Source organism: Macrosteles quadrilineatus, unplaced genomic scaffold, assembly GCF_028750875.1.
Source record: "Macrosteles quadrilineatus isolate MER2022 unplaced genomic scaffold, UCM_ALF_1.0 Scaffold_1__1_contigs__length_201487025, whole genome shotgun sequence".
Classification (NCBI taxonomy): Eukaryota; Metazoa; Arthropoda; class Insecta; order Hemiptera; family Cicadellidae; genus Macrosteles; species Macrosteles quadrilineatus.
The window spans coordinates 130389737-130412006 of NW_026542594.1; the positions used below are offsets into that span (position 1 = coordinate 130389737).

At 36.8% G+C, this 22270-nt stretch overlaps 1 protein-coding gene across 2 annotated transcripts in view; it reads left to right on the forward strand.

Moving 5' to 3' along the window:
• The window catches only part of LOC128984948 (G protein-coupled receptor kinase 2), a 193470-nt gene that overhangs the window by 64866 nt on the left and 106334 nt on the right, over positions 1-22270 (forward strand). The gene's annotated exons all lie outside the window — the stretch shown is intronic.

The following is a 22270-nucleotide window of genomic DNA, read 5'->3' on the forward strand; positions in this document are numbered from 1 at the left end:
CTGTAACCCTTGTTGGCCCTTTGATAAATTGTACTGCATTATTTTTACACAAGAGTCGGCTAATATATTGTGAATCATTACTCATTTTTGTCATTAGGTCAACGTTCCTGTCACCAACACAGATCAAAGAGTCGCCTACAACCATCGACATATAAAACTAACTGGATCGGCTGCTAGGCTCCGCGACCCGAGCCAACGACCGGGGTTGCGTTTTAGATTTTGCAGGCGTCATGTGGGATTAAGCGTCTCGCTGCGCCACATCTTAGCATTGTCGCGGCCAGGACTATGCACTTTATCCAGCCCTTTACTCTCTACTAAAACGATGTATATAATCAATTTTCATGAACTTTTGTACAAGTAATAAAAGTGTAAAAATAACCCTGTAAATAACCGAGTTTTTTTAGTTATTAATTACAGCAATTAATAAATATTAACTGACGGCGGATATTTCACTCTGAGAATCCTTAACAAATATAATTTAAATTCTGATTTTAATTTTTTATGGTGGAATCTATATAAATATAGATTAGATACAAATAAGTTATCGTTGGTGTTGCACCGTATTACAGTTTTATTCAATTTAATTGATGTCTTAACTGTACAGTATAAGTTTTGCTTTTTCTGCCTGGATTCCAAAATGTTCGTTTATGCTAAGACAATGATAGCTCATTTTAGTAAAACATTTGTTCAGCAAACCATCATGAATCGTTACGATTTACGTTGTTCATGTATCAATAGTTCGTGGCCTATTTTGGTAATTTGTATTATAAATTACCAATCTAAATCGTCTAATAGTGCTTCATTTCATATTGTAAGCCGTCATTTTGACAGCATTTCGGGTCATCTTCGGTCCAAGCAAATATAAATTGTTATGATAAAATTTTATGATTTTGAGAAAGATTTCAAATACTAATTTTATATGTACTTGTTATGCTTGAAGCGTTGCAAATTCCTTAATTAAGTTCTGTATTTTTGTGTGTATGTCTGTTGCTAACGCATTAGTGTCCTTTTTCTCAATGTCACAAAAAAAAGGTAATGAAAATGTCAACCCGAATAAAGTGTTAAATGCTGAGGTTGAGGCAATACTTTAAATACTTTTAGCCATTGTGGAACTAACTTTCAACTATAGACTTACCTTAGGGATATGCCACATAGATCTAGGCATATAAAGCTCTTTTTAGTTTAATCATTGGATTTAACATATGGACCAACACGAGCCGCGTGACATTTAATTGCGAAGCATTTGTTTTGGCTTGAAACTGTCAGATACTGTATTTGCGAAGGTAATAAACCTAAAGGTACTAGGTTATTCCAAATGTACTACAGGCAAACCAACTGCTGTTCTTAATATAAGAAGGTTTCAACTGACTACTATAAGAGCCCCGTGCGTAGAACGGGCACACAGCTGGTAAAAGTAATAAAATATTACAATTAAGAAACCTTTACGACTTTGTTCTTTCTTCACTTACTACTCTAAGGCCCTGTACACATGAGAGCGGCAGCCGCCGCGGTGGCCGCCTAGGAGCGTACACATGGCAGCGGTTGGAGCCGCGGTTACGCTGCGGTTGCAGTGTGAATTGACCGTCGCTCGACAGCCAGTACTGTATTTACCCAATTATTTTTCTTTTAAACGCGTAACGCTTGACAATTCTTTTCAGCAAAAAACTCAAATAACTCTTGCCACTCATTCTTTTTTAAGTTTATGTCCTAAACGTATCTTCTTTTTGTACTTCTTTAATGGACAGTTCAGTGTCAAAGTTTTCTGGTTCCACAGCAGCACGCATGGCCATTGTTAACTTACACTACGAGCACTACATCAACTCCAGCCACAGCTACACACACTTCACCAACACAGAGAGAGAGAGAGAGAGCGATGTCCACAGGGCAAGCGCGCAGATGTCTGTGATCCTATAGTAGCAACTGCAGTCAACCGCGGCGGCTACCGCCCTCATGTGTACGCTCTCATTCCAACTCTAGTAACTTCAACCCCACGGGAGCCGCGGCGGTCGAAGGGAAATCTACGACCGCCGCGGTTCGTTGCGGTTGATTGGAAGTGGGCGGTTGCATGTGAACGGTCCCATTTGCTCCTTTGTACTTTCAACCGCCGCGGTTCCCGCGAAATAGCGGACCCTTACGGCCTGCGCGCAATCCAGTTAGTTTTATATGTCGATGCCTACAACCGCATAATAGGTTGTAATAACTTCACAACTAATTACGAATATAATAATAACTAGTGCCTTGTAGGGACATAAGTCCCTAAAAAGCACAAATATGTAAAACAGATTATTGTAATAGTTAAACAAACTCAGAATCAAATTATTCTTTTGGTTAATGATGATAAAAAGGCTTCCCGGATTGAAATATTGGAAATTGTCTTTGTCAATTCTGAAAAGGCAATTAAAGGTGATGAGATAAGTTTAATTCTTGGTCAAACCTGCTAAATTAGCATCCCCACCCTGTTATTATTTGTAAGTTTATGCTCCTTCTGTAAAGGTTTAAGAAAATTAGTGTAAAGTAAAGGCATCCCATTGACCAAACTTAACACTAGATTTGTTTCTGATGAACATAAAAAAAACTACTATTAGCCTAGTGTAAGATTATGTGTGGTAATCCTCCCAAAGGTGCGATTGACTTCACATATTCTATCAAAAAAGGGCAGATTCCTAACTATTTTGCGACTGGTTAGGCTTCCATTACCCAGTTATCGAAACAAATCATGAAATTATTTTTTCATCAGCATCTTCGACATGCATATTTTTGGTTATTTTTAAGAAACGGAAACTCTAGGTTTTACTGTTATATATGGATGCTCCCTTTACTACCGTAAATGCTTATTTGGACCTTTTTTGCTTTGAAAAACAGGCAGTAGCCTAGGCCTACCTGGTAAAATCTCATCCAAACCATATTGTTTCCCGCCCATTGGAACTTGTTGAATGAACTAACGTAAAGAAACAACTTTATGAACAAATATATTGCCTGTTCGAACCTATTTAATCTTTATTTCCAGGTTGTTTTCTAAGAGTGACCGTTGAGGTTATTTCATACAAATTATTGCTTAAACACTACAATAAATCTCAAATTAAAAATGTTAGTAAATATAAAATGTGTAGAATAAATCTTAACATATGTTTTGAATTCTAAAAAAAACAGAAGTTTTCCATTTAATCTTGAATAGTTTATTACTTAGTCAATGTGGTTATTTCATATTAAACATTTCTTCAACACAACAATAACCTTCAAGTTAGAAGAAAAAACTTCCCCTGGTTTTATATAGTATACAGTACATTGCAGAAATAAATGGCAAATGAATAATCCAAATGAAATCATGATCAGCTGTATTGAAGTAAACAAAAACCAGCAGTAAATGGCTTCTAATGCTATTCTTATAGAGAACATTTTAAGTTATATCTAATTTTGTGTTAAGATTTAAGGAATTTTACTATTTTTCCCGCCGTCACGGGATCGAGACCTTTAATTTGAGTCCTCTCCCGTCATTCTACGACTTCCCAGTCGCCCACAATTTTGACGCAAAGAATCGGCTTATGTAATTAATATATAGATGATTATTGTTCAAATGAAACTACAGAAAAGATCCAATTCAATCGTTTCATTTGTTTAGTCAATCCTACATAACAAACAGCTGCAGTATAGGCACAAATAGCTTGGTGTACTGTAGGTTCTTTGCTGAAAACCTCCATTAAGAACTAAAAAACCAAAAAAAAAACATTAAGGACTAAAAATACGTTAAGTAGTTGTTGGACAGTATAACTGAGAGTTTTTCCAATGGTTCTCGGTCCCAGTTATTTCTCCAAAAACCGTTAGAGCTGAGAACCATCTTTTAACCAACACATCACTAGGAAATATTATTCATTTTCGGACCTAAATAAAAGACTGCCGAATGATAAATGAATACTGTAGTTATAAATTTTACTAGCTGTGGGCCCTCTACATTATTTGAACTAAGTTGCAAATTTCAGTTTGACAACAAGTTTTCTCGTATATGCTCCTGGCAGAGCCGTCTTTATAAAATGCGAGGCCTGGGGCAATACATAATTGCGAGGCCTTGTTTAACCAAGCTCACTGGGGGGGTCTAAATTGTTGTAAAATTATACTTGTTAAGTCGTCATTTTAAGCACTTTGACGAAAAAAATGAATATTTTACACTCTGAAAATGGGCGTGAATATTATTGCTAATTACACATATTATTGTTCCAATTCCAAAGCGGATATCATAAATATTGCACACGAAATTCTTTACAATCATCAATAAAAAAAATTAACACTTCTCCTTTACTGTGGATTGTGAATTGAATTAACACTTTGTAAATTAAACAAAGTGCCGGGACGACAATTGATAGTAAATGCTTATAGGCTATCTTGTTTATTTAATTTTTGTCAAGTTAGGTTTATTGTGTTTTCGGCAGTTGGTCTGTGAAGGGTGTTTTAAAGGTAAAAAATATTACATAAATAACTGTCAATGAGATACTTGCAAATTCGTCATTTTAAGCATTTTGATGAAACAAATGAATCTTTTACACTCTGTAAATGACCGTTAATATTATAGCTAATTGCACATATTATTGTTCCAATTCCAAAGTGGATATCATAAATATTGTCCACGAAGTTCTTTACAATAATTAATGAAAAAATGAACACTTCTCTTCACTGTGGATTGTCGTCCCGTCACTTTGTAAATAGTAAATGCTCATAGGCTAACTTGTTTATGTACTTTTTGTCAAGATAGGTTTATTGTGTTTTCGGCAGTTGGTCTGTAATGGGGGTTTTAAAGGTAAAAAATATTACCTATAATTGTGTGAGTTTTTAATAATAAATTAAAAGAGGTAGTATCATTACAGTGTAATTGATTCACAGTATTACTTTTTACTTTAATGACAAATATTGTCATAGGTTTATGTTTATTGCGAAATGCGAGTAGTTTACAGTCAGTCTTATCCACGCTGATTATCCATTCAATCCAGTAAACATTTACATCTGTAAATAAATTGAACTTAATTAATCATACAATAGAAGGGCACCAGTACCAGTAAGAGTAAGCGTATGACTCACTCACATTCACCGGGGTGGCTGCCGCGAGGCTTGGGTTCCGTCATCGCCGCCGAGCTGTCAAGTGTTGTTTGATATTCTTTTGTGTTTTAAATGTCTTTCGTAGGTTTTTAATCGATACAACAATTGATATAGATCAATTTATAATAAATAAGACATATTTTAGGCACATGTATCTGTCTGTCCTTTATTTTTTTTATTTTCATTCTAAAACATTAACTTATTTCTAGCGATAGTAAGGCATCGCCGGACAGGCCTCGCCGGGCAGGCCTCGCTGGACAGGCATCGCTGCGCAAGGCCTTCTCCGGCGCGAGGCCTGGAGCGGTCGCTCCACTCGCTCCACCCTAAGGACAGCGCTGGCTCATGGATCTTAATTTTTGCCTGAAACGCTTTTGTTTTCAGTAGGGACTAATTATTGCCTATCATTCTTGTCAGTTGGCAGTTAAAAGCTGGCATATCGACTGATAAGAAACCACATCCTGAACAATGTGGCAAGACTTCACACACTTTTAATATGTAGGATAATTAACACATTTCCATTAAAGGTTCATGTTTTATAAAATAGGGTGTGGCGTGGCACTGTTAATTTGATCATTGTTTCATGAGAAAACCCCTGAGCTTATGTGAGTTGGTATAAAATAGAGTTGATAAAAATCAATCCATTCTCATATAATTAAGTAATGCTCATATACCGAAAAAAATTTTAGGATTAAAAAATAATCACAACTAACCAAGTTTAGTACATTTTTGGTAGCCTTATTTTGTCCTAATTAAATGTGGGATGCATATTGAATACTAATCTTTAACTTAACCAAATGTTTAGATGAATTTGAATTTAAGATTCGATAATTGAAATTAAATCATACAATTTTGTGATGATTTACTATTACAATATTCTTTTTAAACCTCAATGATCTCACTGTAAAAAAATTAATCAGAACCCCTTTGTACTTAGTGATTGAGCCAATAAAGAAAGACATTCCATATTCAGGTTGAGCTGGGTTACTGTATGAGCAAATCACTCAATATTTGAGAATTTTTTTATCTACCTATATGAATAAAATTAGAGTTTTATCTTTATACTGCTCAAAATTAAAAATTTTTAGGTTATCTTTACGTTTTATCTTTGACTATTAATACAACAACTAGACATTCCATCCCCATGTTAAAGTTGTAGCCAGGTTTTTAATAAAACTAGATAACCTATTGCTCGAAATCGAGCATAACTGCAACTTGTAATAAAATAATGAAGAACAAAAAACATTAACAGCCAAACCTCAATCATAGAGTCACTTAAGTAATTTCTATGACTGATAATGGACATGTGAAAAATACTATGTTGTAAAAAATTATAAAAGTAATCTACGGTACAATATTTAAATATGATCCGTTCTCATACTGCTTTGGCTATCTCTTATGTACTGTAGGCGGGTGACCTCTATGAGAACGTAGATGTCAACCACACACTGTAAAGTAAACTTTTCAGACCTAATGTAGCAAGCTAAATCCCTCTCTTGACGCCAACCAGTACGACACGTATTATAGCATTGTTAAATTATTTTTACGATATGTTCTGTTTTAGGCGTGTTTAAATTAGGTGCCCCAACCAAAGTCTCCGGTTGAGACCATAAAAGTGGATTTAACGACGTATCTAGAACGTATTCACGTTTAACACTATTAGTAAAAAAAAAAGATTTATTTGGCCAGGTATGGTGCTCTGTTTTCAGCTTTAAAATAGTCATAGTCATAGTCATAGTCAAGAATCTTTATTCATAGTATACATAGTTGTACATGAATAGTGTCAAATAAGTTAAAACTAATGCTTAAAACTATGATATCGCCATTTTCAATTCGTCTAACGAGTACAAGGACAGGTCCATTAAATATTCCTTGAGACGTTTTTTAAAAATGTTGGGTTTTTGTTCTGTTTTAATTTTCAAAGGAATAAATTTTAAAAATTTATGTCCTGCATTGACAGTCTTTTTTTTGAAGAGCTCTAATTTGTGTTTTCCAATTACAAAATTATTTTTGTTACGTGTATTGTAGTTATGATTATTTTCTTTAATTGGTGGAATAAAATTTTTGTTTTTGACAAACATAATACATTCAAGAACATACAAACCATAAACAGTAAGGATCCTTAGACGTTTAAAGTGTTCTTTAGCAGAATCATCTTTGTTCATTTTTAACATAGCTCTGATTGATTGCTTCTGTATTGTCAAAATTTGGTCTAGATTCGAATTTGAGGTGGCTCCATATAGGCCCTACACATATGCCATAAGATATATGGGATTGAATATGGGAAAAATAGATCATTTTTAAAACATCAACACTGCATAGTTTTGACATTTTTCTAATCGCACAAAGACCAGAATTTATTTTATTGATAACAAGTTTACAATGTTTGTCCCAAGACAAGTTGCTGTCCAATGTCAGGCCAAGGAACCTTACGGCTTCTGTTGTTTCAATTGGTTGGTTATTTACTTCAATATTAGGATTGGAATTGTTTTTGTTTTGTTTTGTTTTGAATGTGACACATTTGGTTTTACTTTCATTTAATTTTAAATTGTGATTATTAAAAAAATCCTCAATACAAGCTATTTCTATTGTGGATAGCAACTCAACATCTTCTGCAGTTTTCCCAGATACTTTAAGATTAGAGTCATCTGCATAAAGATACAAACCTGTACATGGGGCAAAATTTAGACACTTTTTAAAATTTGTTAAGTAACAAATGAAAAGTAAAGGTCCCAGGACCTTATTTAATACTTCCAGGTCTGCTCTTGTTTTATAGCTATTTACATTACAAGTGTAGTAAGAGCGTTTTTACATCACGCAGGTGAATGTTGTGCAACGAGCAGAAGCGAGTTGCATAATTCACCTAAGTGATGTAAACACGCTCTTGCGTAACATGTAACGTGCAATATGTTACCTGACCCGACAATATACATGGGGTTACATACAATATTTTACAATATTTACTATTTATACTATATTTAGTATTTTTATTTTTACAATATTGGGGTTACAATATTTTTCATTATCCATTTCACTCATCTTCTAACGGTAATGTTCTTTTACAAACAAAAGCTAGGTTGGGAAAATACTTTAAAGCTAACAATAACATTCAAGCGCACAGCTGATTTCTAGCGTTGAACGCATTGGCTCCATAGAGGTATATTTTTTAAGTTAAGCACTCAATGTAATTCCAAGTGAATGTATTATTTTGTATTTATTTGTTTTGGAGGAATAAACTGATTATTTCATTATTTCATGTTATTTACCTAACCCGCCATGTTAAACTTCCCTATCCCAAGCGTGATGTATATAACTTCGTTACTTCTCGAGTGATGTAAAGTTGAAAAAAACTCACTCGGTGATGTAATGAAACCCATTTAAATAACATTGAGTGATTAACTAAAAAAAAATACCTCTATGGAGCTAACGACGTTCAACGCTAGAAATCAGCTGTGCCAATTTTAGTGTGTGCCCTCAATTTGCTTAGACTGATAACAGCCAGGCCTACGCACAGGCACCTGCCCATGTAGGCCTATCCCATAAGTAAGGCAAATTTTATTTTATATTAGAAATATTGTACTGTTAGTTGTATAGCTACTCTCTGTTTTAGTTTATATTCCTGGGATAAATAAACGTTTTTCATTTCATTTTCATTTTCATTTCATTTCATATTATCATGTTATTTATCAAAACTCCTTTGTAGTGTTTTCTATTGATTGGTTAACTTTCGTATTTTAATTGAATTTAAAATTAAGGTCAGTAAGACGAAGATCTGTGAGTGGCTGGAGGGAACGCAAACGAGACCGCTGGCATCGAACCTCCTAATTTGACGGATACAAAGTGGCAGTACTGCCGTGGTGATTCATACAATCTCGGACAAATGAACGTTAAATTTTTACATTGTGGTGGCTTACATTTTAAGCAAAAAAAGACTGGCCGAGACAGTTCAATTTTTACTCTTTGTTTCTATAAATGAAAGGTTTGTTTGTAACATCATTTGCGGAATTCACCATACTTTCAGGAACTTAAGACATCTGTATAAATTTAGCCAGAGTGATTAACTAAAAAAAAATACCTCTATGGAGCTAACGACGTTCAACGCTAGAAATCAGCTGTGCCAATTTTAGTGTGTGCCCTCAATTTGCTTAGACTGATAACAGCATAATTTCAAAATTCTATGATATTATTGAATGTAATGGATTTAATCTAAACTTCAATGAACCTACAAGAATATCAGGTAACTCTCGTACATGCATTGATAACATTGCGACTCAAACAAAACTCAAGGTTATCTGTAAATATAATATTGGTCTTTGTGTATCTGATCATAATGCACTTTTTATAAATCTACCTAACAAATTGATAAATGACAACTACAAATGGTTTTTATAAAAGAACTTTTAGTGAAAATGCTATGAACGAATATGTAAAAAAAGTTTTGAAATTGATAATAGTCAATTATGATTGGATTAATGTTAATGATAGTTACAACCATTTTTGAGGTATTTTATAGGACAGTTGAATCATTATTTCCCACTAAAGGCTGTAAAAAAGAAATCTAAGATAAAAACTGTTATATTGGATTGGGTAACAACAGGTATCAAGGTTTCTAGCAAAAGAAAGTGTGAGTTGCATTGGCAAGATAAAACCAGTACAGACCCAATTTTTCTTAACTATGTAAAGTCTTATAAAAAAATATTTCGTAAAGTTGTAAACAGTTCTAAAAAAAGGTCTAACAGCAAATATATAAATAATGCATTAAATAAACCAAAAGCTACTAGTGTACCTGTTGCTCGAAATCGAGCAATTGTCAAGTACCGGTATTATACAGAAGTTATTTTAAAACTACAGTAATAACAGTCTGATTATTTTCGATAAGTTTAAAAGACCCGACTAAATGCTTATGTAACTAATTGAGCGCTTTGAAATAATAAACGCTTCTTGTAAAAATATTTTGCATTTTTTGGACTTGGCCTTATTTTTTAGTGTTTTCTACAAATGTTTCCCGACTTAAATCTGTTACCAGTAAACATTTCTTGCATGTATTTGTTTGATCTGACTTTAGGTAGGTTTACTTTACCACTGTGACAAAACATGATGTGTATATTCTTCATGGTTTTTTTTTACTTCCAAAATAAGTTGCTTAGCATAATTGGCAAAAATTATTCATCTCCCCAAATGATTGTGTCCCTGGATTCCTTACTGTGAGATCAGGCCTCTCCTCTACTCTTCTCTTAAGTATAAGATTTCCTAGATTTTGTCTCCTCATCCTGTTTTCAATATTTCTCCTTTAAATTCATGAAATTATCTGTTCTTCCAACAAAACTGATAAACTGTTTGGATTTGTTTATAACCTCCTAAATATTACAAACATCAATATTTACTCCCATAAAGCTGGTGAGTTTATTTTTATATACAGCTGTGTTTGTTTTTAAATTTGTTTTCAATGTAATTCTTATGGGGAAAATGCGAGCTTTGAGAGCGTCTCGTCCCCTTAAGGGTAAGAGAATTTAAATTCTAAAACCTTTATGCAAAACTACTAATTGAGACGAATTATTTGACATCTCAAACGTTAAAATCGGTCCAGAAATAACAGAGGAGTTTTGTTAAAAAAAAACAGCCCTCACGTATTAATATAAGAGATGTTGAAAGTTGTAAATAACGAATTAGGCATTAGAAAAGAAGATAGTTGTGGCAATCATATTTCATTACTAGGTGGCATTCGCAGAGGCATCCACAAAATTGAGCGGAGTCATCAAGGGTTCATATTATATTGTTTTTGCAATACTGCAGTAAAAACAGTAGTTTTTAATGCATGCGTTGCGGGTCTAAAGTAGCATTTTTACTCTTTAGGGAGTAAACAAGTTTTTAGCCTCTATGGAGTAAAAATCAGCTGTTGTCAACTCAGTTGTAAATTTATATTGTAAACAATTGCATGTATCGAAATATGTATCGATTCATGCTTCGTAATCATTTTAACCTACAGTCTTCAGTCTCTTCCCATAGCATTTTAGCATTGCAGATGCATTAATCCATTTCCTCACCGTTACTACTTCCTTCACCACCCCCTACATCGTGGACCTGTTTCCCTCTCTTCCTATAGCCGGATTGCAGATACATTAATGTAATTGCCATAGACAGTTCCCACACTCTGCACTGCAAGCCTTACTACTTCCTTCGCCATTTCCTACGTCATAGACCTGTTTCCTTCCCTTCTCATAGCATTTAAGTATTAGATACATTTATCTAACTGCCCAAACGGTTCCCCCACTCTGCACTGCCAGCCTTTACTACTTCCTTCGCCACTTCCTACGTCAAAGGGCCTGTTTCATTCCCTTCTCATAGCATTTTAGGATTGAAGATACATTAATCTAACTGCCACAGACGGTTCTCACACTATGCTCATACTTTACTATTTCCTAAGCCATTTCCTACATCATGTAGGCCTACCTGTTTTCATCACTTTCCATAGCATTTTAGTATTTTAGATTCGTTAATCAAATTGCCACAAACATTGACCACACTCTGCACTGCTAGCCTTTATTACATCTTTCACCATTTTCTATGTCGTGGACATGTTTCCATCCCTTCTCATAGCATTTTAGCATTGCAGGTACATTAATCTAAGTGCTACAGACGGTTTCCAGTTTTCACACTCCACACTGCTCACCTTACTACTTACTTCACCTCTTCTTACGTCGCGGACCTGTTTCCCTCCCTTTCCATAGCATTTTAGTATTGCAGATACCTTAATCTAATCGTCATAAACCGTTCCCACACTCCTGACAACTTGACTTTACTATTTCCTTCACCACTTCCTACATCACAGACCCGTTTCCCTCCCTTTCCGTAGCATTTTAGTATTGCAGATACCTTAATCTAATCGTCATAAACCGTTCCCACACTCCGACCAACTCGCCTTTACTACTTCCGTCATCACTTCCTACGTCACGGACCTGTTTACCTTCCTTCCCTTAGCATTATTGGATTGCAAATACCTTAATCTAATCGTCATAAACAGATCCCACACTTCGGACAACTCGCCTCTACTACTTCCTTCACCACTTCCTACGTCACCGACCTGTTTCCTTCCCTTTCCATAACATTTTAGGATTGCAGATACCTTAATCTAATCGTCATAAACACGTCCCACACTCCAAGCAGCTCGCCTTTACTACTTCCTTCACCACTTCCTACGTCACGGACCTGTTCCCCTCCCTTTCCGTAGCATTTTAGGATTGCAGATAACTATATATAATCGTCATAAACAGTTCCCACACTCCGGACAGCTCGCCTTTACCTGTTTCCCTCCCTTTCCATAGCATTTTAGGATTGCAGTTACCTTATTCTAATCGTCATAAACAGTTCCCTCACTCCGGACGGCTCGCCTTTACTACTTCCTTTACCGCTTCCTACGTCACGGACCTGATTCCCTCCCTTTCCGTAGCATTTTTTGATTTCAGTTAACTTAATCTAATCGTCATAAACAGTTCCCATACTCCGGACAGCTCGCCTTTACTACTTTCTTCACCACTTTCTACGTCACGGACCTGTTTCCTTCCCTTCCAATAGCATTTTAGGATTGCAGATAACTATATATAATCGTCATAAACAGTTCCCACACTCCGAACAGCTCGCCTTTATCTGTTTCCCTCCCTTTCCATAGCATTTTAGGATTGCAGACACCTTATCTAATCGTCTTAAACAGTTCCTACAGTCCGGAATGCTTGCCTTTACTACTTCCTTCACCACTTCCTACGTCACGGACCTGTTTCCCTCCATTGCCATAGCATCATAGGATTTCAAAAACCTTAATCTAATGGTCATAAACAGATCCCATACCCCGAACAGCTCACCTTTACTACTTCCTCCACCACTCTCACGTCACGGACCTGTTTCCCTCCATTGCCATAGCATCGTAGGATTTCAAAAACCTTGATCTAATGGTCATAAACAGATCCCATACCCCGAACAGCTCACCTTTACTACTTCCTTCACCACTTTCTACGTCGCGGACCTGTTTCCTTCCCTTCCAATAGCATTTTAGGATTGCAGATACCTTAATCTAATCGTCATAAACAGTTCCCACACTCCGGACAGCTCACCTTGACTACTTCCTTCACTACTTCCTACGTCGCGGACCCGTTTTCCTCCCTTCCCATAGAATTTTAGGAATACAGATACCTAAATCTTATTGTCATAAACACATCCACACTCCAGACTGCTAACCTTGACTACTTCCTTCACCACTTCCTACGTCACGGACCTCAAGCTAGTGTCGTCATTTGATTATATTTATGACCCATACCGTTTCTGTTCCAATATCTGCGGAATAATGCTATCAGCTATTTCCTTTTTTACTGCATTCAAAAGTCAACAGCTGGTCATATGTCTTTGTTTGTGTGTCAAATACTGCTTCCATAAGGATTACATTGAAACTTTGAGACCCAGTGGGGTGGATTCCTGAGAGACTTTTTTTAGCGCTATATAGATGTTGGCACTCACCGATATGGTCTTTATCACCATGCAAAATTTGAAAACGATTGATTCAGCCTTCTGGGAGGAGTTTGCGTATTACGATATGCATAAGAGTCGACGTATAAGAGCTTCGCTCGCTCCGCTCAAAAAGTCTCTAATAATGAATTAATCGAAGACCAAAATGTTGTTGCCAAAACTTTTAATTCTTTTGTTTTTTAATTAAACTTGCCAAATCCTATTGTAAAGGGTGTCCATCCAAATATGAAAATATCTCTGTATATAAAGGGGTGTTCACTGTACAACTTTGAACCAACGAACAAAAATGAAATTTTAAAAATAATATTTTCTTTGAAAAATAAGACATTGTTGGGTTGGGATGAAGTTTCCATTTCACTCATCAAAGCAGTAGCAAATATAATTGCTGAACCCCTCTCAGATATAATTAATAAATGTTTTGAATGTGGTATTTTCCAAGAGAAATTGAAATACTCTCATATTACTCCGATATACAAAAAAGGGGCTAGAACCAATATAAATAACTACCACCCAATATCTGTTTTAAGTATTTTTTCAAAGATATTTGAAAAAGCTATCAATTTCCGGCTAGTAAACTATTTTAACAGCAATGATTTGTTTTATGAAAAACAGTTTGGGTTTAGAAAAACATTCAGCACTAACAGTGCACTGATTGAATTTATCAATGATGTTACAGAGGCTTTGGACAGGTCTGAAACTACTGCTGGTGTTTTCTGTGACCTGTCTAAGGCCTTTGATTGCGTGGATCATTTAATTTTGCTTTCTAAATTAAAAGACTACGGTATAAAGGGTAAAAGTTTTTCAGTATATAACTTAATTGTATCATTGGAAAACACTTTGGATTGTATGAAATATTGGTTTTAAGATAATGGTTTAAAGCTAAATATTGACAAAACTCATATAATCAAATTTTCTTTAAAAAAAACAGTGTAATTCTCGATAAAATTCCAAATTTTGTAGAATCTCATAGATTTTTGGGTGTATTGCTTGATACTCATATTAATTGGAAGATTCACATAGATAAGATGAAAGGGAAACTAAGATCTATTTCTTTTGCTTTATTTCACCTGATAAACTGTGTACCCCCAGGATACATGTATCACAGTTTACTATGGATACATTGAATCCATCTTGAGGTATGGAATCAGGGGTGGCGGAATTGTACCCCCCTGGAATTGTACCCCCTGCTGGTTTGTGACGTCACGATGACGTCTCATTTTCTCGACCAAAACGGCGTGTACGGGCTGGAATTGTACCCCCCTCATAAAACTTTGATATTGTTATGCACGAGTGGTTTGATTAAATCCACTGGCATCTAAAAAACTGTACGGACCGGAATTGTACCCCCCTGGAATTGTACCCCCTCAGTTAGAACTCACTTTTATTTGACCAGTGTACGGGGTGGAATTGTACCCCCCTGGAATTGTACCCCCCGTCAGTCTAGCCCTTCTTATAGGACCGGAATTGCACCCCCCTGGAATTGTACCCCCTGGTCACGGCAGAAGAAGATGTACGGCCCGGAATTGTACCCCCTGGAATTGTACCCCCCCCCATTTAACCGAGGAGATTGTCTATTATGATTACCAACTAAAATTAAAACAATAGTTATGTTGGATATTAGAGGGGAATCACACGAATGTTAAATGAAGCAAGTTACCCGACACCTAATGAATTGCTTGTTGTAAAAGGATATTCTAAGAAACTGCAAATTAAGGCCATTCAGAGTAACGTGCGAGAGGCCTAACAGACTTATTTTTACGTTATTCATTAATATTTTCTTAACCTTCCCAAGTACTAACTGTTCATGGGTTAGCTTAAATTCACAAAGGTTAAAACTTTGACAAACTGTGAACTACTTTGTACCAGATACCTACATTCGGTCGGGACCACAAAGTTTGCAGTTGAGGGGCCTATTTACCATATGGTTTTGAATGGACCAATGAGAACCGTGCAGTGTTGCCAAATCTAATAATACCAGCTGATTTGATAATATTGCTTAGTATATAATAATATTGCTTGTCACCAATGGCTGAATGCTTGTGTAATGAGTACGCAGTGCGGGAATTCAGTGCATTTTTGAGACCAAATCGGCTCTGAGATAACCGGAAACCCTGTAACTCACTTACTTGTGAGCGATTTGTTGCTTTACGAAGAATCATTACCGAAGGTCATGGCTCTTACAATAATCCCTATATCTTCGGGCCTGCATTGCGTTGACCTATGGTGTGATTGTGGCTTCGTCTTGTGTATTTTCAAAGTTTGAAGGAGATTAAAAGTTAAATTTTATGATCAGGTTTTATGTTATTAGATAATAGTGTATAAAAAGTATTACAGTAAAAACAAACTAAGCAATAATGCATTCAAGTTGTTCATGGTACAATAAATAAAATAAAACAATATACAGCCCGAGGCGAAGTAAAGTGGCGAAGCCAGATTTTTTGATAATCTCTTCACAACTATAGTTCCTTGGTACAATCACTATATTCTGTACAGGTTTGAAAATCCAACATATGTCACTGTAGAAGGCATTCTCTACTACTTCATTTTCATAATACCAATTACAGTAGGTTTATCGAGTGGGTGGGGGGTACAAGTCCAGCCCGTACACAAGCCAAGCTAGCTGTCCAAGAGGGGGGTACAATTCCGGGGGGTACAATTCCACCCCGTACACATTTGGCTTTCTGATGGGGGGTTCAATTCCAGGGGGGTACAATTCCACCCCGTACATAAATATTTTGATGTTGGCAGGGGGGTACAATTCCGGGGGGTACAATTCCAGGGGGGTACAATTCCGGGCCGTACATCTCCTGCTCTTTTTTATATCTAATATAATTATCCGGTTCACTGATCACTTGCCCACATTAAATAGATTAGATTTCGTTAAAATCAAAGTGTACGGGGTGGAATTGTACCCCCTCTAGGCGTGACGTCAAAATTACGTCAATGATCGCCGGGGGGTACAATTCCAGGGGGGTACAATTCCGGCGACCCTGGAATCATACTGTGGGGAGTGTCAACAGAAGTCAAATCCCTACTAATTATACAGAAAAAAATTATTAGAATCTTAACCAAATCAAGAAGGAGAAAATCATGTAAAAACCTGTTTAAAAATCTTAGAATTCACACCATTTTTGGATTACATAAATGAAATTCTAAATTGGATACATAACACTAAGGAAAATTTGTCAGATGTAGTCAAATATACACATAATTATAATACAACGAATAAATATAATTTCAGATTACCACATCACAAGTTGACGATTTTTAGGAACAGCCCTCAATATATGGGACTTAGATTGTACAATGAATTACCCCTGTATCTTAAAAATGTAAATGCTACTCAATTCAAAGATAAAATAATTGATAAAGCCTACTATTCACTTGACAAATTTTTGGAGAACCCTATAGTGTAGATAAAAATTCTCTGATATCCTACATGAGTTTATTTTAATTATTTTAACTGTTAATTTTAGTATAAAATACATCACTATGACGAAACACCTGTTCTTATGTATTGAATGTACTTTATAAAGAAGGTTTTGTTTCAATAAAATATGTCTATGTCTATGTCTATGAGCCACCTACAGATTGCGCTGATCTAAATTACTGATTTCTGCCAATTACACGATGGTTTTTACCAAGTCAAACTGATGAAATGACTTATGATGTGCTATAGCAACTGTTGTGACCCAGCAACTATGTCAGTAACAAAAAATAAGGTACAAAATAGAGTTTTAGACACTAGCGCAATCTGTGACTGGTTCACACAACTACATTATTTTTAGTAAAAAATTGGCAACAGCTGATCCATATAGATGGGATGTCTTCTTCTGTATCCAATAGTCAATGGTTTTATACATTAAAGAAGCCGAAACAAATCTCATCTATTTTTGTCTGTCTGTCTGTCACGGCCCAAGAGACATTTTACGCGGCCTTCTCCTGAAAAACAAGAGTACCTATCAAGAACCAAATCATTTTAATGTATTCGCTGGATTGGCGAGAGTGTCTTTAGCCATTAAAATATGGCCTCACTAGTTTGTAAATAAAATGACGGACGTTTAAAAACACAATTTCGTGCGATTTTTGTCAAGTTTCCTACCAATGTCTATCACATAATCATCTATGAAATAACGAACAGCTGTTTGGATCAAGATTATTTTTTCTAACTGTCACTGATATGTTTACATTAAATGTCGTTTACAAATACCGCAAACATTTCCGATCACGTTTTGAAAGCAAAAACCAAACCAAGTGAGATTAAAAACAGTTTTCCTTACATAAAGGATTTAATTAATCGCAAGTTCAATAATGTGTATTGTAACCTTACATGAAATTAAAGATTCTTTGTGTATAAAATTTTTCTGAAGTTTTGATAACCGGGAAAAAACCTTAAATCAGCGTTGTATAAGGCTGGGAAACTTGGATTTATTAAATCATCGTCACCAATAGCTACTAACAAGGTTTCCACTCATTGACGGCATTTCAATGGCGGTTCTGTAAAGTGTATATAGTGAAAAATCACAACTGCAGTGACTGATTGTAACAGAGGTTTACGGATGATGTTAAACTCGCTTTTCCAATGTGCCACTTTCGGTTTCTACTCGCCCCTATGTGCTGCAATCGCTGGACCATACAGCCAATAAATAGGCCCATAACGGTCTTTTGCCCTCAGCAGCCATATGCAGGATGCAAACCTGCACTCTGGTTCATCGGGTACTGGTCAAAAAAGAACCAGCTTACCTGATGGAAAGACTGGTCTCCCGCGATCGGGTGTCTCGGTGCAATACTCGACAGAACAAGCAGTTTCAATTCCCGAGAGTGAGGCTGGAGATTGGCAGGAGAGGCTTTTCTTACTTTGGGCCCAAGTTGTATAACAACCTCCCCTGTGATCTTAAGTTGCTGGGTGTTCCAGCTTTCAGAAATAAAATAAAAGAAATGTATACAGCTGTGAATAAAGGACCTCACATTTTTTAAATAGATTAAAATAGAAATGTAAATAGAATTTTGTGCTCGTATATATACTTTCTGATTAGATTATACTTTCTGTTTTTAGTTTTATCTAGTATTAGTAAATTGACAAGAGTTATCCTGTAAAGCAGTATGGACTGAGGAACGCTTGCTAAATAAAGGCATTTTTGATTTGATTTGATAACCTGTATCTTGGGTACGTAGGCCTACCCAATTATTCATAAAAACCTATTCGACGACGATCCTTGACACCGGTACTTTTCTCTAGAATACATGACCTACCTACTTAGGAAATAAAATTAAAAACTTTAAAAACCCAACATTGTGTGATTTTTCATATTTCCTTCTAATGTTTACTACATATACCAAACATCGTTTAGAGGATATGTCATCTACTAAATAACAAAAAGTTGTTTGGATAAGGTTGTTTTGTTCAAAATGTCACCGATATGTTTACATTAAAAGTTGTTTACAAATAATGCAATTAATGGGAAATAACCTTGAATTCTGATAATTTTTTGTGAGAAAATCCAAAACCAAGAGAGATCAATAACCTCGGGACTTGATTAACGCATTTAATTTGGATGTACTATAGTTCTTAACTACTATAAATGTTGGTTTTTGGTACTGGTTATTTCCTTAAGTGGTAGCAGCAAGAATCATTTTTACATACCAACACATCACTATTTACAAATTAGTTTTCGTTGGTGTTGCATCTTATTTATTACAGTCGTATTCAATTTAATTGAGTTTTGCTTTTTGTGTCTGTGTTCCAAAATATGAGTTTACCAATCTAAATCGTCTTTAGTACTTCATTTCATATAGTAAGCCGTCATTTTGACAGCATTTTGGGTCATCTTCGGACTAAGCAAATATAAATTGTTTTGATAAAATTTTATGACACTAACAAAGATTTCAAATACTAATTTAATATTTACTTTGCCATGGCTAAAGCGTAGCAAATTCCCTAGTTAAATTCTGATTTTTATTTGTATGTCTGTTGTTAACACATTAATGTCCTTATTTCTCAGTGTTATTGGAAAGGACAAGAGAACCTTTGATAATGAAAATGTCAACCGGAATAAAGTGTTTAATGGTGAGGTTGTGGTAGTATTTTAACTAATTTTAATCGGCCTACCTTAGGGCTATGTCTCATAGATCTATAAAGCATTTTTTAGTTTATTCATTTGATATAACATGGACCAACACGATACGGGTGACATTTAATTGTGGTGAATTTGTTTTGGCTTGAAACTGTCAGATACTATATTTGTGAAGGTTTATAAATAATATTTTTGCCAGCATACCTGAAAATATGCAAACCAACTGCTGTTCTTAATATAAGAAGGTTTCAACTAACTACTATAAGATCCCCGTGCGTAGAACGGGCATGCAGCTAGTAATTAATAAGACTACATTTTGTTTAGTGAATGTAGGAAATAGAATGTTATTTTTTATATTGTTACTCACCCAAAGGTCCTTTTCAATCCTAATGCTTGCGACCACACGGGCGTTTGTTTCATGTACAAACGCAGTGTGAAAACATGCAAAAAATATGAGCAGCATCAAATTTAATGGGGAATGCCACACACAGTGTGTTTTCCCGCAGTAAAGAGCAAAAATCTTAAGCACGGAATCCTGTCATTCACAACGGATCACTAGTATTTCAGTTTTTGGTGATGACAGTCGCCCAAAATGTGGGAATGAAATGAGATGAAAATGCTTCTTTATTGATGGTGAGGTAGCCTCTGGATTTTTAAATTTAGGCTAAAGCCGGGTTTTCCTAGGCGCGGAAGTGGAGAGCGGAGAGAGGAACGCTTGTCCTAGGTAATTTAATGTTACTGTTTTCCTAGAAGCGGAGCGGAAACCATATTAATCTATTTTCCGATCTCCACATTCCTCTCTCCGCTTCCGCGCCTAGAAAAAACCCAGCTTACATGGTTTACGTTACCTGGCTTCGTCAAGTGATCCTGCTTCAGTAGTTTACTACTATAGTTTCAGACTTAAAGTCCATCTTCAGTTAGGAACAAAAACGTCAATAAGTCATTTAACCAAATTGGTTGGATTTGTCGTTAAACTTAGAACACATACACGAACACGAAAAAACAAAAAAAGCAAATACAATACTGGCCCCCGTGATTACTGGCCAGTTTTTTACAGTATTATATGTGTTTTTTGTGTTTTTTTTTGTGTTTCATGTCTTACGACAGTCTGCTTAGACTCGAAATGCCAGACGAGACCTGCCTCGTTGGCTACGCCGACGACGTCGCTGCTCTGGTTGCAGGCAGAACCGTTGAAGAAGCAGAGCTTAAACTTGGTATAGTGATGCTCCGTGTCAACGAGTGGATGCCAAACGTCGGCGGCCCCCGCTCCTGCAAACGCCGCATACTGATGTCTGCCGTCCAATCAGTACTCTTTTACGGCGCTGAAATCTGGGCCCACGTGCTGGAGAGGCGTGTCTTCCGTGACAGAACCACGGCTTATCGTTGGTGGTTGAAAAAACAGAGATCGTGATCCTAACCAAGAAAAGAATTCCCACCGTCCTTCCTTTGCAAGTAGGCCATGCCCAATTGGAGACCAAGCCATATGCCAAATACCTTGGTGTTATGATTGACAGCAAAATGTCTTTCGGCGAGCAGATAAAGCGAACTGTTGACAAAGCCGCTAAGGGAGTTGTTGCCCTTAGTAGGCTTATGCCAAACGTCGGCGGCCCCCCCGCTCCTGCAAACGCCGCATACTGGTGTCTGCCGTCCAATCAGTACTCTTGTACGGCACTGAAATCTGGGCCCACGTGCTGGAGAGGCGTGTCTTCCGTGACAGGCTCTCCCGTGTTCAGCGTCGAGGTGCCTTGCGAGATGCTTCCGCTTACCGCACGGTTTCCGAGCCTGCAGTCATGGTGATTGCCAGTGTCATCCCCGTCTTTCATCTCACGAGGGAGCGACAGGCGATCTACCGCAGGAGACCTGAAGTAGATAGAGAGACTGCTGCCAGAGAAGAACGCAACCGGAGTTTCGACCGCTGGCAGCGTGAATGGGAAGCCGAGTCTCGGGGACGTTGGACCGCCAGGCTCATTCCTAGCATCCGACCATGGGTGGAACGGGAGCATGGTGAGGTTGGGTACTACTTGACTCAATTTTTTTTGGGTCACGGGTACTTTCGGGCCTTTTTGCACAGAATGGGGAAGGCTGCCAGCTCAGACTGCATGTACTGTCCAGGCATTGCAGACACGGCTGAGCATACCTTCTTCTTCTGCGACAGGTGGCATGTCCGCCGAGCCTCCTTGATCTCCGAGATCGGCGTCGACATTACTCCCGACAACATCGTTGGAGCTATGATACAGGGAGAAGGAAACTGGAACTGTGTAAAGCAGTTCGTCGAAGCCATACTTCGGGATAAGAAGGTCGACCTCGATCGGCCTTAGTTTTCTGAGGAAACCAGAAGGAAAGCCCTAGGGGCGTAGTGTAAAAGGCCTAGCCCGAAGTAATGTGCGAAACAGTTCCAGGCTAGTGTCCTAGGAGACGAGGGGGTTTTTTAGCCGGTAGTCCGGGGACAATGAGCCCGCGGGAGTCCGGCACTACTGAGTGGCCATTAAACACCTCAGTGTGCGTAAATGCATTTTTACCTCCTCCCCATAAAAAAAAAAAATAAAAAATAATAACAATAATAATAATAATAATACAACATATCATGAACAATAGTAAAT